Consider the following 11,795-nt stretch of genomic DNA (forward strand, 5'->3'; position numbering starts at 1 on the left):
AATTAAAAGGTCCTTTCACGGCATGCTCAAACCAGGCTCGGCCACCTGGGATGAGTGGGAAGCGATTCCAAGAGACTGCGCCTTTTTTCCCTCACAAGCGGCCAACAGAAATATTTATGTAGAGGCACACGCTGGTAAATATTTATGAGGACTAGTCGCTTTAGAGGTCAGGTTGGCAAGGGCGATTAATAATGGAACAGACCACAGCCATGATTATTGAAGGCAGTTGCGTCTATTGCATCGCCTCCATCTAATAACCCACTTTCTGCATTGTTCGCTGTATACTTTGCCCACGATAATCTGCCATACACACAATTCTGCAATTGCAGGCCTATTGTGTTGCTCATGGGTTGCTTTATGCTCTCCGAGTGCACTGTTTAATATCCCGTAATCCGCCTTGAGTCCCATTAAGATGATAAATCAAGCAAATAACAGAGACTAATAAGGCACACAATTCAATCCAGCTAGTTTAGCCAACACAGTTCTACCCAAGGAACATTCTTCTCCCTGTTCCTTTGCCGCAGCTACAAAACAGGCAGAAAAAGTACAACAGGTGCCCCAACGTCACAGACTGGGAAAGGATGTGCTTGGGCCGAATTCCTTTCCAACACGCAGTTGTTAAAGAGAAACCTGCAGTTAGGATCCATGTAGGAGAAGGTACCGTGATCTCCTCTCCAATCTCATAATCCTACACTTCATGTACTTTCTGGGGCTTTTCTTTGTAGCAGCAGCTCCTCTGCATAAGAATATAAGAGAAGCCATGTTGGATCAGGCCAATGGCCCATCTAGGCCAACACTCTGTGTCACATAAGAACATAAAAGAAGCCATGTTGGATCAGGCCAATGGCCCATCCAGCACTCTGTGTCACATAAGAACATAAGAGAAGCCCTGTTGGATCAGGCCAATGGCCCCTCCAGTCCAACACTCTGTGTCACATAGGAACAAGAGAAGCCATGTTGGATCAGGCCAATGGCCCATCCAGTCCAACACTCTGTGTCACATAAGAACATAAGAGAAGACCTGTTGGATCAGGCCAATGGCCCCTCCAGTCCAACACTCTGTGTCACATAGGAACAAGAGAAGCCATGTTGGATCAGGCCAATGGCCCATCCAGGCCAACACTCTGTGTCACACAGTGGCCAAAACAACTAAGAGCCATCAGGAGGTCCACCAGTGGGGCCAGAACACTAGAAGCCCTCCCACTGTGCCCCCCAGAGCATCACTGCCCCAGACAGAGTATCACTGCCCCAGACAGAGAGTTCCATCTATACCCTGTGGGGCCAAGACACTAGAAGCTCTCTCACTTTGGCCTGCTCCCAAGCACCAAGAATCCAGAGCATCACTGCCCCAGACAGAGAGTTCCAACAATATGCTGTGGCTAAAAGTCACAGATGGACCTCTGCTCCATATGCTTATCCAATCTCCTCTTGAAGCTGTCTATGCTTCTAGCTGCCACCACCTCCTGTTGCATATTAGGCCACACACTCCCAATGTAGCCAATCCTCCTGGAGCTCACAGTAGGCCCTCCAATAAGAGCCCTGTAAGCTCACGGAGGATTGGCTACATCAGGGGTGTGTGGCCTAATATGCAAAGGAGTTCCTGCTACAAAAAAGCCCAGGCCAGGGCAAAAATGGCCAATTGCAAGCCACGCTTTCACACAAATGGAACTGTCGAGGCTGCAGTGGAAACTGGCATCGGCGATGCCTTCTCAGGTGTGGCTGTGAGAAACCCACAACCCTCCCTCAGCCATGAAAAATCAATGGGTATGTTGGGCCTAACCTACCTTACAGGGACATTTTATGCATGAGATGCGGAAGGAAAAAGCCAAAACAATAACTAAATTATTCAGCGAACCAGGATGGGGACAGGGTGGGGGAGATCGAGGCAGGAAAAACAAATGCAAGGCAGTTCCCATAACAAGGCAAAGAAGACTGCAGAGAGGCTGAGACAGAGGCTGGAAGGCGACAGCATTCATTAATTAGCATGCAAGATCTGCCTTCTCAGGTTCAGCACCAGGACGAACAAGCTACACAACTTCCTCGTCCCTCTTCTGCCTACCGGGAGCCCAAACAGGAAGTGATGTCACAGCCTTCTCCCTCCCCTGCTGTTTCTCAGCTTCCTCCCAAACAACCTGTAGGCTGAGGAAGAGAGGAGCCCCAAGCCTACGCACCTGCATTCCCCTGGGGTCTTCCCTTCCCTTCTGGCCAAAAGGGACATCTCCACTCAACCGGGTTTCTAAAACAAAAGGAGCTACCAGTGAATATTTACAGAGTGCGCTGACTTCCTGCAACAGGAAGTGATGTAAACGCAGCCGTTGCCACACACACACACACACACACATGAGCGTCCACTGGTTGCAGAGCAAAGGGAGATACACTAGCTAAATCTCTAGCCAGCCCAAGTAGGCCTCACTTGCCCGGGGCTCTCCTTTCTTGCACCGGGTTGCTTTTGGCTGGTGTGAGGGGGTGGCATATGCTAATACGTTATGCTAATGAGCTCCACCACCTATTTTTCTACAAAACGACCCCTGGTCACGACATAGGAAGAGTTCCAAATTTCCCCAGTGCAAAATCCTGTTCTCAGCTGCATGCAATCATATCCACTCAGGAGAAACCCACCCACCCCTCCCCCACACTTTACTGCCTCCGTGTAAATCTATGGTGGGAGCCATATTTGGAATCTGTGTACAGTTGTGGTCACTGCACCTCCAAAAAAGATATTATAGCATTGGGAAGGGTGCAGAAGAGGGCAACTAAAACGATGAAGGGGACGGAATACCTTCCCTAACGAGAAAGGTTAAAGAGGTCTGGGATCTTTAGCTTGGAGCAATGACGTCTAAGGGGTTGACATGACAGAGGGTTACACAATTATGCATGGGATAGAGAAGGTTGAGAAAGAAGGACTTTTCTCCCTTTCTCCCAATACAAGAACTTCTGGGCACTCCATGAAATGAAATGAAGGAGTAGGAGGCTTAGAACAGATAAAAGGAAGTATTAGTTCACCCAAAGAGCAATGAACATGTGGAATTCATCGCCACAAAAAGTGGTGGCGGCTACAAGAATAGACAGCTTCAAGAGGAGACAGAAACATATGGAGCAAAGGTCCATTGGTGGCTATTAGCCACAAGGGATAGATGGAATTCTCTGTCTGGGGCAGTGATGCTCTATATTCTTGTTGCTTGGAGGGCAACAGTGGGAGGGCTTTTGAAGTTCTGGCCCTGCTAGGGGACCTCCTGACAGCACCTGGGTTTCGGCCACTGTGTGGCACAGAGTGTTGGACTGGATGGGCCACTGGCCTGATACAACATGGCTTCTCTTATGTTTTTATGAGGCAAAAAGGCAGCAAGTTCTTACCCACAATGCACCCTCCGGCTCTTCTGAACATGGAGATTCCATTTCGCCTCACAGCTCTGAAACAGGGCCGTCCACCTTGAAATGACTCTGAAATCTCCAACAAGGGCCGTAATCATAACTTTGTGCCATGAATTCTGCACTCTAACTACAGGCCGGGAACAAATCCTCCATTCCCATGCTGTTGCCATCTCCCACAAACCCCGACTTTGGCAACTGGTTAGGACGATCCCATGTGCCTCCCCTTTTCTCGCACCCCCAGTGCCCAAACGTTTGGCTTCCTCCCCTTCAAGTCCTCTACCAGCTGTTCAGCGGAGGAAAGCGGAGGAGAAAAGTGAGATTGCGTAGGAGGGGGGAGCCTTTATATTAACATGTGATTAACATGTGGAATTCACTGCCACAGGAGGTAGTGGCGACCACAAGTATAGCCACCTTCAAGAGGGGTTTAGATAAAAATATGCAGCACAGGTCCATCAGTGGCTATTAGCCACAGTGTATGTGTGTATATAAAATTTTTTGCCACTGTGTGACACAGAGTGTTGGACTTGATGGGCCGTTGGCCTGATCCAACATGGCTTCTCTTATGTTCTTATGCGCTGAAGTTTGGGGGAGCGCGTGGGTGCAATCCATGCTAGGGCCACAAAGCAGTTTCTTCCAGACTGCGCTCGCAGCAATTTGACCGTCCCATCTCCCACCAACATTGGGAGCGGACCTGTGTTCCCTCTAAGCTGAGTTAGTGTGAGCTAGCTCACAGTTTTTTAGCTTCCAGCTCACACATTTTTGTCTTAGCTCAGGAAAGATGGCCCCGGAGCAAACTAATTTATGCAGCAGCTCACAAATTTCATGCGAGTCGCTCACAAAGTAGAATTTTTGCTCACAAGACTCCGCAGCTTAGAGGGAATATTAGAGAGGACCCAGACATCCAGAATCTCCAAGGCAAAGAGACTTGGGTCACAGACTCTGGCTTGGGAAAGAGAGGAGGAGGAGCAGATGATGATGCTGCTGCATTTATATCCCACTCTCCACTCCGAGTCTCAGAGCAGTCACAATCTGCTTTATCTTCCTCCCCCCACAACAGACACCTTGTGTGGTAGGTGGGGGCTGAGAGAGCTCTGAAAGAAGCTGCCTTTTCAAGGACAACTCTAAGAGAAACTGTGGATTACCCAAGGCCATTCCAGCAGCTGTAAGTGAAGGAGTGGGGAATCGAACCCGGTTCACCCAGATAAGAGTCTGCACACTTAACCACTACACCAGACTGGCTCTCTTTGGGGGGGGGGGGGGGGACCTGAGAAGGGCAGGCTTTGTAAAGGAACAGGACCCCAGTGTAGTGGAATGCCACAAAGTCCACCTTCCAAAGCAGCCTTTTTCTCAGCGGAAGCAATCTCTGTAGTCTGGAGATTAATTGTAATAACAGGAAATCAGTAGAACCAACTCTATGGCAACCCACAAAGAGGGTTTTTAAAGGGCTTCCGTCCAACTTCTAGAAACTCAGTGGCAGCCACAAGAGGCGGGTCTCAAATAGCTTTTGTTTCCTCCCTACTCAATTATTCCCAGCCACAATTTCCCCTCTCCCTAGTTATTCTCCGCCCCTATCCATATCAGCCTTCGTTTCCCATCTTCTTTTTCCTTCCTCGGCTTTTTTTAAACCTTAGAGTCCACCAAAAAGGACGAGAGGAAGAAGAAAACAGAACGGGGGGGGGGGGGAGAGGAGGTCAAGAGAAACAGCCCCGGGTCACCTCACACGACCCTCTGGACACATGGTCACCACGTGACCGGTCAGCCCATGTTATTGTCAGGACTTTCGACTGCGACAAGCCAGCAGTGCGCATCCACTGGGGCCCCGACTCTGCAGATACACACAGAAGGACATTTCCGTATTTGTACTGTTATCTCTACAAATGCGCTCAGCATCTGCGGCCTACTGCCAGAACCTTGCACACTGAGAGCGAGGCGAACACAGCTTGCTGGGAGCTAGCCGAGACACATGCTTCCATTTCTGGCAGCAGCCACACATCTGAAACTCACTGCCTTCCGTTTTCTCACTTCCCTTTGCGGATGACCTCAATGGCGAAATTTGGACTGTACACTCCTTGGGGCAGAGGCCACTTTTGTCAAAAAAAACTCTTGCGCATGCCATCTTAGAAGAAGCATCCCCCCCCTTCTCCCAAATGCAAGGAAAGGTCATGGCTCAGTGACAGAGTATCTGTTTGGCATGCACGAGTTCCCAGGTTCAATCCCCAGCATCTCCAGTTAAAAGGACCAGGCAGGAGGTGAAAGGGAAAAGACCTCAGCCTGAGACCCTGGAGAGCCAGGAAGTGGGGCTGTAGCTCAGTGGGAGAGCATCTGCTTGGCAGGCAGATGGTCCCAGGTTCAATCCCCGACATCACCAGGTAAAAGGACCAGGCAGGAGGTGATGGGAAAGACCTTTGCCTGAGTCCCTGGAGAGCCAGGAAGTGGGGCTGTAGCTCAGTGGGAGAGCATCTGTTTGGCATGCAGAAGGTTCCAGGTTCAATCCCCAGCATCTCCAGTTAAAAGGACCACGCAGGAGGTGATGAGAAAGACCTCTGCCCAAAACCCTGCACAGTAGCTGCCAGTCTAAGTGGACAATATATGACAGATCACAATAAGTATCTGATTCAGTAAAGGACATCTTCATGTGTTCATTTGCAAGGGCCGCGCTGTGGCTCAATGGAAGAGCCTTTGCTTGGCATGCAGAAAGTCCCTGGTTCAATCCCTGGCATCTCCAGTTAAAGAGGACCAGGCAGGAAGGGATGGGAAAGACCTCAGCCTGACACCCTGGAGAGCAAGGAAGTGGGGCTATAGCTCAGCGGTAGAGCATCTGCTTGGCATGCAGAAGGTCCCAAGTTCAATCCCTGGAATCTCCAGTTAAAAAGATCAGGCAGGAGGAGATAGGAAAGATCTCAGCCTGCAACCCCGGAGAGCCATGAAGTGGGGCTGTAGCTCAGTAGTAGAGCAGCTGCTTGGCATGCAGAAGGTCCCCAAGTTCAGTCCCCAGCATCTCCAGTTAAAATGTGACAGACGTCTGCCTGAGATCCTGGAGAGCAAATACCAGTCTGAGTAGACAAGACTGACCTTGCTGGACCAAGAGTCTGATTCGGTATAAGGCAGATTCAGATGTTCGTGCATAGAAGGAAATGCCTCTTCTAAGATCATACCTGCTACACACCTGGCTTAAAAGGAAACGAAGCACACTGCTCTCCTTCCTACTTTTTCATGCAGATTTATGCAGATGCAATTCATTGCATGCCATCTTAACTCATCCGGCTTTTTGTAACAGGCCTAGGTGTAATTTATAGAGGTCACCTGGAACAGGTTTAAAGCCTGATGCTTCAAGGGTGAATACTTGAAGCATCCTTATAATGGGACTTGGTGTTTTACTACCTACTCTGATTGGTCAAGGTTCCCCCCTCCCAAGCCCTGCTATCTGAGACACTGGGGGTCAAACCTGGGGCCTTCTGCATGTCTAGCAGATGCTCTGCCACTGAGCCACTGTCCTTCCCCTGAAAGGGAACATAAGAAGATGCCTTAGATCGGGGTGGCCAAACCATGGCTCCGGAGCCAAATGTGGCTCTTTCACACATATTGTGTGGCTCTTGAAGCCCCCACCGCCCCATTGGCCAGCTTGGAGAAGGCATTTGTCTCTTTAAATCAGTTCTCCAAGTATTTAAAGTTAAAGTTGCTTTCTTTCCACCTCTCGCTCCCTCTTCCCTCCCCCATCTATTTGCCTTCCTTCCTTCTTCCCTGTGAGGTGGGTGGGGCTGAGAGAGCTCTGACAGAAGCTGCCGTTTCAAGGACAACTCTGCGAAAGCTATGGCTGACCCAAGACCATTCCAGCAGCTGCAACTGGAGGAGTGGGGAATCCCCAGTGTCTCAGATAGCAGAAGGGAAATAACCTTCCTTCCTTCCAGCTCTCAGGCATCCGACGTTCCTGTCTGGCAGCTCTCAAACATCTGACATCTATTCTAGGTGGCGCTTACATTAAGCAAGTTTGGTCACCTCTGCCTTAAATCGAGTCAGACCAATGGTTGATCTAGCTCGGTATTTCCTGCTCTGGCTGGCAGCTCTTCTCCACGGCCTGAGGCAGAGAAAGGCCCTAAACACTTGCTGACATCTTTCATCTGGAAATGACCGGGATTGAACCTGGGACCTTCTGCGCAGGCAGGAGGTGATAGGAAAGCCGAACAGAAAGCCGGCAGCTCTATTGCTGAATTTCAATCCCGCCCTGACATATCTCCTGGGTAAACATGCAGCTGACACACATTTCTACAGGAAACAGGTTATTATTCCAACGGGATGCCTTTTTCGCCCCCAGCTGATTTCCCATCCAACCCTCCATTAAGGGTGCTAATCCCCAGGTGGAGGCAGGGGATCCCTCAGTTTGGAGGCCCTCCCCCCACTTCAGGGTCATCAGGGTGGGAGGAAATGTCTGCTGGGCACTCCATTATTCCCTATGGAGACCGATTCATAGAGTATAATGGAGAACTGATCTGCAGGTATCTGGGACTCTGGGGGGGGGGCTGTTGTTTGAGGTAGAGGCACCAAATTTGCAGCATAGCATCTGGTGCCTCTCCCCAAAAGAACCTCCAAGTTTCAAAAAGATTGGACCAGGGGGTCCAATTCTACGAGCTCCCAAAGAAGGTGCCCCTATCCTTCATTATTTCCAATGGAGGGAAGGCATTTAAAAGGCGTGCAGTTCCCTTAAATGTGATGGCCAGAACTCCCTTCGGAGTTCAATTATGCTTGTCACAACCTTGCTACTGGCTCCACCCCCAAAGTCTCCTGGCTCCACCCCCAAAGTCCCCATATGAACATATGAAGCTGCCTTATACTGAATCAGACCCTCAGTCCATCCAAGTCAGTCTTGTCTACTCAGACTGGCAGCGGCTCTCCAGGGTCTCAAGCTGAGGTTTTTCACGCCTACTTGCCTGGACCCTTTTTAGTTGGAGATGCCGGGGATTGACCCTGGGACCTTCTGCTTACGAGGCAGATGAGCTACCACTGAGCTCCCATCCCTCCCCAAATACTAATTGGACCTGGTAACCCTACTGCATCCAAGTTGTAGGTATACCGTTTCACACCAACTATTTTTTAAAAATCTGCACTCAAATCTGTGCCGAAAAATGGAGAAAAGAGTGGCAGTATGATTTCAAATAAGGCTCATCCTTTGAGTGGGCCAAGGAGAGGACAGAGGGCTTATTTGAGGCTGCCTGGAACCTCCCTGGGAAGAATCTGAGCTACTCCCTGCCCCCCCCTCCAAACCACATCACGCCTGGCATGCGCTCCAGGATTGACCTCACAGTCTCAAGATGCTGCTCTGGCCTTCCTGGCCAAAAATATGTCTGGCATGCAAAACCTTCTCTCAGGGCAGCTTAAGCGATGAGAGAATAGGAAGGTGGCAAAGGGGGCGGGGGAACGGCCTGCAGAGGGCGCCAGCTCCGAGTTCAGTTCTAGGTAAATCTGATGGGTTGGCCTTGTATTCCGAAAATGCCACCACGGGACAGGATTCCAGGGGCCCCCTATTTCAGACGCCTGTCACTCCTGAGCCTCTCTTGGGTTTTCTAAAAAATGTGCCTCTCTGTTTTCAAGTTCCTGGGGAAGTTTGAAAGCGAAAGCTGGACCTCCCGCCCCCGTGAAAAAGCATTCACGCTGCCTCTAGAATTCAGGGGCATCGTACATGCAGTTCGGGGACCGAATGAGTCCCCCAGAGGGCTCCTATCAGCCCCCTGAACAATTGGCTGTCATCTGCTTCCTTCTCCCTCTCTCTTGCTCCCTTCTGCGTAACAGCTTTGCAAGGCTTGCTCAATTGCACGAGAGCTACAGAGCAAATTTTCTATTTTCTTCACGGGCTGAGGCTCCTCCCTTGGGGAGGAAGAGGAGGAGGGGTAGCTTGCTTTGCCAGGCTTTCTCAACTGCACATCAGAGCTACTGAGCCAAGCCTCTCTTCCCTCTATTGGCTGAGGCTCCTCCCCCTCCTCAGGAAGGAAGGAAAGAGCCAGAGCTTCCTTTACCTGGTTCCCTGGATCCCATGGGAGAGCTACAAAGAAAGCACCTTTAAGATCAATGAGTGCTAACGTTTTAAGTTTTAAAAAAAAACTTTAATTGTGATTGTCTGTGTCCTTTATAAAGTTTATGTCTCTACTACTTAATCTTAAATAGGTACACACATGGCCCAGTCTGACAAGGTCTCTATGTCAGATTTGGCCCTCATAACAAATGAGTTTGACACCCCTGCTCTAGATGTATGGCTTAGCGCTCTGAGAGATGCTGATTCTGCAACTCACATCTCTGGTGATGGAGTTGACACACACATGCATTAAAACAACACCCAAGATTAGTTCCGGTCCGTATTTCCAGGATCCTGGCCAAGTTACAGGCCTCTCTGCCAGGAGGGGAGAAGCCAGACTTTTGCGGGGAGGAGAGAAAGGCCAAGAGAGAGGCACATTGTACAGTTACGTTTCATTCCATAGCCCCAAATCCAATACCGCCATTCTCTCACCGTGCCCCCCCCCCCATTTCAAAACCCAGATGCTCTCCCCAGCTCTCAGGAAAGGACTTCTATTCTAGACCCAAAATAAAATCCGCATCTCACAGCGAAGCGTTTCCCAACCTGTGGGACTCCCAAAGGAGGCCTGTAAAAGGGAATCCCAGACTTTTGCCATTGTGTTGATTTCTTTCAAGCTGCTCCAACTAAATGGAGACTTCTGAGTCAGCACAGCAATTAGGTTGGGAACCACTGTGGTCGACCAAAAGCCATCCAATGTTTGCAGACTACCCCTCAAAATCCTCTTCACGGTTCCACTTATGAATCATTCACTGTCTAATATTTCTGGCCTCTCTTTCCCCCTTCCTCACATGGCCTTCCGCCCCCTCCGTAGACCTCCTCTTTCCCCCCTCGCCTGCCTCTCTAAGCCTCCCAATTTCAATGCACCTCCCCCGGCTGGAAATCAGAATTCATCGCTCCCCTTTCTTGAGCCTACAAATTGGATTTTAAAGCTCAAGCTCCAAAAGGCTGGAGGGAGTCGGGGTTTAGACCCACCGCTTTGGAGACCGGCTCCAGCACAGGTTTTCCGGCGCCAGGGCTCAAGCCCAGAAGAGTCCAAAGAGCATGTGCAGAGAGCGCTTCTTCCCCGCGCTCAGTGCCCCAAAGCAAAAGTTCAATAAGGCAAAATGGAAGCTTTTTTTTTTTTTGCATTTACCCCCCCCCCTCCCCTTACTGTGGCGGTGAACTATAGCAAGGGGGGGGGGGGCATTTCTGCACATCAATGCGCTTTTTTTCCTCCTTTGGTACCGCTTGAGATATTTCAGGGCTGAGCCGGGGCGTTGGAAAACAGGTGCCGGGGCCCATCTCGGGTTCAAAGGCAGCCCCGCTTCTCTGCTCTTCCCCCCAACCCCGACGCCGCCAGTCCTGACCCAAACAAGGTTCGGGGGCAGAACCTGAGCCCCGGCACCTATCGCGCAAAACGCCCGCCGTGGGAAGCCTCCCTCCTTCCCTCCCTCTCCCAGTTGCCTTTCTAACAGGAAGCGCGTCCCCACCCCCCTCGGCGGATTCCCGGGCTCTGCGGGTCGCCTCCAAGTGGATCCCGGGCCATGGCTCACCTGGGCTGGATCGAACCTTCCAAGGGCCCCGGGACGCTGGCGGCTGGGCTGGCTCGCTGGCGGGGTTTCCTGTTGCTTTCGGGGAGGGGTTGGACCGGGGAGAAGGAGGGGTGGCAGGAAGCCGCTTACATTTTCCGGATCCCTCCCCGCCGGTCTCCTCCTCCTTCCACCCCCCTCCCCAGTCCCTCCCCTCGCCTCTCCTCGGGCCTCCTAGTGTGGCTCGCCGTGCATAGGAATGCATAGGCTTGCAAGCGAGCGCGGCGCTGGGAGGAATCGGGGCCGCCCGAGCTGGCCCGGTGGGCGGGAGCTGCTAAACGATCTCTCTCTCTCTCTGCAAGGAAGAAAGGACGTGTATTTCGTATGCAAAGGAGCCTTTGCGCTCCCCAGTGGCGAGGAGTTCCGCAAGCGGCGCTGCCATGTTTGGAACCCTCGGCCACAACAGCAGAGAGACTTATTTTATTCATTCATTGCAGCAAAAGTATCCTGTTACCAATTTTTTAAAAAAAGAAAAAAAACCCTGCAACTAGGGGTAGTTTTGTAGAAAAATAGGTGGTGGAGCTGATCCAGGGATTGTTATGCAGCTGCACCTACTATTCAATGGACCAGGTGGGGAGAAGGAGGGGGAATCGTCAGAAAGGTTCAGGAGCCTGCTGAATTCAAGTTCTAGGCCTGCCTGCTTGGTGGTTGCGCCGCAGTAGTGCACGGGGGATTCGAACCCAGCACTTCCGTCAACGATCTGCTGCACTGCGGAAACGCGACCGAGGCTGCCGCTTCCGGGTTGCTCGAAACAGAGGTGTGGGATGAATCCCAACGCTTAGAGAACAAAT

At 51.1% G+C, this 11,795-nt stretch overlaps 1 protein-coding gene across 1 annotated transcript in view; it reads right to left on the reverse strand.

The window, feature by feature from the left end:
- Positions 1–11,064, reverse strand: part of ARHGEF1 (Rho guanine nucleotide exchange factor 1) — a 90,703-nt gene extending 79,639 nt beyond the window's left edge. Inside the window, exon 1 of the mRNA XM_060258676.1 lies at positions 10,969–11,064. The gene's annotated coding sequence lies outside the window, so the exon portion shown is untranslated. The remainder of the gene's footprint in view (positions 1–10,968) is intronic.
- Between the last annotated feature and the right edge of the window lie 731 nt (positions 11,065–11,795).

This window comes from Heteronotia binoei, chromosome 17 (assembly GCF_032191835.1).
Source record: "Heteronotia binoei isolate CCM8104 ecotype False Entrance Well chromosome 17, APGP_CSIRO_Hbin_v1, whole genome shotgun sequence".
Classification (NCBI taxonomy): Eukaryota; Metazoa; Chordata; class Lepidosauria; order Squamata; family Gekkonidae; genus Heteronotia; species Heteronotia binoei.